This window comes from Lactuca serriola, chromosome 6, assembly GCF_051521515.1.
Source record: "Lactuca serriola cultivar US96UC23 chromosome 6, Lser_US96UC23_V15, whole genome shotgun sequence".
NCBI classification, from domain to species: domain Eukaryota; kingdom Viridiplantae; phylum Streptophyta; class Magnoliopsida; order Asterales; family Asteraceae; genus Lactuca; species Lactuca serriola.
Genome location: NC_136413.1, coordinates 199891287 through 199896968, shown reverse-complemented (window position 1 = coordinate 199896968; position 5682 = coordinate 199891287). Strand labels below are relative to the sequence as shown.

General features: G+C 33.0%; 1 long non-coding RNA gene across 1 annotated transcript; it reads right to left on the bottom strand.

The window, feature by feature from the left end:
- Positions 1–266: 266 nt before the first annotated feature.
- On the bottom strand, positions 267–4992 carry LOC145057787 (uncharacterized). Its single transcript, XR_013686184.1, has 3 exons — positions 4439–4992; positions 1609–4357; positions 267–465 (listed from the first exon to the last, which is right to left on the bottom strand). It is a non-coding gene; the product is annotated as an uncharacterized LOC145057787 (long non-coding RNA).
- Between the last annotated feature and the right edge of the window lie 690 nt (positions 4993–5682).

Genomic DNA, 5682 nt, shown 5'->3' with positions numbered 1-5682 from the left:
AAAAAATGCAAGTTTTTAATTTTTTTTTTAAGAAAACTTGATTTTTTTAAAAAAAAATTGTAATTTAAAAAAAACAGTAAATTTTTAAAAATCTATGAACTTTAAAAAAAGCTGGAATATTTAAAAAAAAAAAACTATAATTTTTTAACCAAAAAAATCGACGTTTTAGGTGCATATATGCATATTTTTCAATTGCATATATTGATAATTTTTATAATATAATATCGTAAGTAAATCATTAAAAAAAAAAAAAAAAAAAAAAAAAAAAAAAAAAAAAACTCATTTTTATTTACTAATATATAAACACAATACTACAAGTATTTTGTTTGATACAAAATAAAATATAAAAAACAAAAAATGCTACAAAATTTCTAAGAGTTTTCATGTTTTCGTGTCAAGATTTCCAAATTTTCTTCAATTGATCACTTTTAACATCTTCAATATTTTCCACAAATTCTTCCAAATCTACAAGAAAAATTAAAAAATTTTGATTAATGCAAGAAAACTCATAAAAATGCATGTGTATATATCATGCAAGATTCACATGTGATTATATAATGTGTTATTCACATGTGATTGTATCTTTTAAGATTAAAATGTGAAATTCACAATAAAATAAAAAAAAATAATAATTAACGAAGAACACTCACACAAAATGCATGTTTCCATATAGACTTTATTCATATGTGATTCACTTGTGATTTACATATGAATCACATGTAATTCACACGTGATTTACATGTGAATCACGTGTAATTCATATGTGGTTCACTTGTGATTTACATGTGAATCACGTGTAATTCATATGTGGTTCACTTGTGATTTACATGTGAATCACATATAATTCATATGTGATTCGCTTGTGATTTACATGTGAATCACGTGTAATTTATATGTGATTTATATGTGAATCACATATAATTCATATATGATTCACTTGTGATTTACATGTGAATCACGTGTAATTCATATGTAATTTATATGTGAATCACATGTAATTCATAGATGATTTACTTGTGATTTACATCTAAATCACGTGTAATTCATATGTGATTCCCTTGTGATTTGCATGAATCACATGTAATTCAAATGCTCAACAGTTGTTATGTTGTGAACAAAAAGAATTCAAGTTAATGATTTACATGTGAATTACATTTAAGATGGTGTCTCTAGAAAACCAATCTATATATAGCAGTGTACTTTAGTATTTCTTTTTTCTTATTTAGCCATTGTACATTAAAAGATCTACAAATTATAGTGGAAAAAATTTCTTTGTATTTAGATAATGTTGTTAAATATATTAGATTTTTCAAATAAGATGAAATTAAAGTGGGATGCTAGGATTGGATCGAAATAGCTACCAAAAATAGATGTTATTTCTTGTATAATTAGATCCAAAATGGTGATAAGATGAAGTTGGCATAGATCATATGTTATTTCCTACATTTACCATATATTTCCAACCAATTAAATCCAAAAATATGTCAGAAACATCTAAATTGGTACCATAAGCATTACATTGTCAACATGCATTAAACACATAAAAAATGCTGAGAAAATAGTTCATGGGTTTAAGGTAATTTATGCAATTAGGTAATAGTTTAATACCTTCCAACAAATGCACTAGAAAGGACATGGGTTTAAGGTAATTTCCAAGTAAGCTTATTTCTACACACATCTTCTCCACCAACCGTAGGTGAGCATTAGAAAGGACATGCACTCGAATGAATAGAAGCTTATATATCGTTAAGTGAACCTCGTAATCATTAAAAAAAACTAGAATATCCATTTGAATAAAAATCATAATAATTTAATAATCATAGATCTTATTGAATTACGTGCATTTGAAAAATTTTGAATCTAAAATATCAGTTTGATTATAAAAAAAATATCACCAAAGAAACATTAATAACCTTTTTTTCATACTCCTTGCCTTCATATGTATCCAAGATATCTAATTTTGTAGCAGATAGCCCAAAGAGGACCTGCTGCCAAATCCATAGATCAGATCATAAGTAAATTAATAAACAAGTTAATGGTTCATTGTAACGCCCCGATTCTCAGGTATTGATTTAATATAAAAGTTTCTTGATTTCAAGGGCTACTCGACGAGTTGGTTTCCCTACTCGTCGGGTAGCAGCGGATTGGTCCACGCGTTTTAATGACCTACTCGCCGAGTCCAAGAAGGGACTCGACGAGTAGGAGCTGGCATATGAAACCCTAAATCCCGGGGTTTTTCACCCTATTTAAAGGATCATTGGCCTCCCCCAGCCTCCCATTTACTCCTTCTTGTCCCTCTCAAACCCTAATCGAGTGTGTGTGTTCCATTTGTGTATTCTTGAGCTTGGAAGAGGATTGTTTTGGAGAAAGAGCTTGGAGATCAAGTATCCAAAAGCAAGGAGCTTGTGGGATCCAAAATCTATCTTATTTGGCATCTTTTGGAAGGTATTAAATCGCTATCCTGACCTCATTTCATTTCTAGATCCCTTTTTGGGCAAATTTTAGGGTTTTCCTAGTATGTTTGGAAGCTTTTCTTGTGTATAAGCTAAGATCTGAAGTTGTAACTTTAGAACTAAACTCTCTTGGGCTTCTAAGTCCATAAAGCTTCCAGCTCTTGCAAGGATGAGACTCTCCTAAGGTGTAAAGCTCCATTGGAAGATTAGATTGGTCATTTAGAGCCTCTAAGGCCTTGCATGCACGTAAAGTTTGCAACTTTACATGATAATCATGCCTTAGAAGCTTGGATCTATAATTTGGAACCTTGGCACGGCTTAAAAAGTGTCTGTATGGATGAAGGTCTGAAAGGACTCGTCGAGTTGCATAGTCAACTCGGCGAGCCACATGAAGATGGCCATGTACTCGACGAGTTGGATGAACAACTCGGCGAGTCCGTTGAAAATTGCCTTGAACTCGGCGAGTCCGCTAAGGTTTCTCTCAACCTTTTGACACGTATGAACTCGACGAGTCAACCTAGGATTTCACGACTTCTCGAGTTCAGGAAGAATTCGACCAATCGGTGAACTGCACTCGACGAGTTGGGTCAACATGGACTGTTGACTTTGAATGTGAACGTGGACTTTGACCAAGGGTTGACCAGTTGACCCCCTGGGGTATTTTTGGTGATTTGGAAATTTATGAAAAAGGGTTTTGTGGTAACTTTAGGTAAAGGAGTTCGTGTTGGTGATCCGAGAGTTGAGTTTTCACTTTAGTGCGACACTTAAGAGGTGAGTTATCCTCACTATATCAACAGGGTCTAAGGCACGATCCAGATATAGTACAGACCCAGGAGGATATGCTAGTCAGACCGAAGGCCTGACGAGCGGTCCGGAAAGGCTGTAGGCCCTAGGAGGCGGTCCAGACGTGCCGAAGGCGCGGGGAGCGGTCCAGATAGACTGAAGGCTTACGAGGCGGTCCAGTCAGGCTGAAGGCTCATTATGCATGATGTTTGCTTATATAATTATATGATATGGTTATGATATTGGTATTTTGGGGGTAGCTCACTAAGCTTTCGGGCTTACAGTTTCAATTTTTGTTTCAGGTACCTCTGGTGATCGCGGGAAGGCAAAGGCATGATCGTATCGCTCCTCTAGGTGTTATGATTTTTATGATTTGATATTGGGATACTCTGATAATTAGTATTTTGAAAACAAACTATGTAATGTTGAATGATTTTAAGTGTTTTGGAAAAGTTTAAATTTGGCTTAAATTTTTGGGTGTTCCATTCATGTTGATAAAGTATAGTCCAATACATGATTTCTGTTGCAATGTTATAAACTTACAAAAACACTATAAAAGAGGTACAAAACTAACTTCAAAAGAAAGGTTGTAAATCTGTCATCAGATATTTCCTACTGTGTTTCTTCAAAATGAAATTAAGGGGGTGTTTGGCTTGGCTTTTCAGGGGGCAAAAGTCATTTTTGGAAAAGTCACAAAAAGTCAGGTTTTTCTGACTTTTCCAAAAAGTTCATTTTTACATGTATCCAAATCCAAAAAGTTCATTTTTACATGTATCCAAATCCAAAAGTAGCTTCTAAAATGCATTTGCCAAACATCTTTTGCTTTCTATCTTTTCCAAAAATGACTTTTGGCTTCTAAAAAGCTAAGCCAAACACCCTCTAAATATTGTTAAAATGAAATTCATCAAGACAATTTGCATGAACACAAAAGCAAAATGGACTTTGTGTTAATTATGTTAATCTTTTTATATTAATATCCACATTTATTAATAAACAATTTGACTCTTTGAAACACGTAAGCTATTTGGCTTCTACCTATTTGATTTCAAATTGTGATTAAGCAAACCTACCTTAACGATGATATGCACCAATGGAAAGAATTCAATTTGCTACTCTTCAAACTGAAACAAAATAATACAAAAAGTTGGATGTAAATTTAAGTGTTATTAAATAAAAATAAACAGAATAAAACAAATTTATACCAGCGGAATGAGAAATCTTCGGTGACCTAATCATCCGAGGAAGAAGACATGAGAACAAGATATTAACCACCGGAATGAGCGATATTCGGCTACTGTCGATTCAAGATACATGGTAGAAGGCGTCAAAAAATCGATTCGTCGGAGGAACCGTAATATTGGATCAACAAAGAACCGTCTTCTTCAACTGAACATTCGATCAGATCTACGATTGATTGGGGATCAACTTCTCCGTTCAAATCTTCAATCGACAGAGGAGGACGAAATAAGGTCGGCGATGGAGGTATACTCCGACGAATTGACGTCAAAGATGTGTATCAAAATGTGAGAGAAAAAAAGGGATAAAATCATAGAACAGTAAACGATTTTATTTAGAATATTAATTTAGCTACTTTTTAGATATTTTTAGGTTCTAATACCCAAATTAACCTCGTCATTTTATTTAAAAAACCAAGCGTACCATTTATTTGAATCATAATTATAATTATGGTTCAACATTTTTAGTTCTCTGTTTTTCGGAAAACTATAGGTTCTCGAATGATCATTCTTTTATATATATATATATATATATATATATATATATATATATATATATATATATATATATATATATATATTCATGACCTCTTTTCTATCTATCAAAACAGGTACTTACTTATTCGAAGTTTGAAAAACGGCCCGATACTTTTTAGAGTAGTGAGTGAGTTTTACAATTTCTCATAAGTACCATCATTAAATATATGAGAGACAGATCAGTCCATAGGTTATGGGAAAAGAGATATTAAAGAGAAGAAAGTAGAAGCACATGCTATTGTAGATGTTTTCGGGGGAGGTGATGTATACAAATGTAGACATGGAAAGAGAAAACATGCAAGCAAAAAGGTTGTGGATGTAATTCACTGAATAATGCAGTAACACGTGGTGGGCTCCAATCATATATACTACAGTCCACATGTGTGTGTTGTGTAAACAACAATTCTCCGCGTCAATTATGCAATGGCTTGTATGGTTAAAATCAAACACCCCCCCTCCCCCCCCCCCCCCCCCCTATTGTTACGATTACGAACACATTGGACTGGGATCAACAATATGAGATAAAGTATTATTATTATTATTTGTGGCGATGATAAAGAGTATTTAAAAGAGATAAGGTTTTTCTTTTTTTGTATGAGTTAAGTTTAGTAAGAATCATAATTAAATAAAGCAATGAACTACTAATAAGCATCGTAAATTAAACAATAGATTAC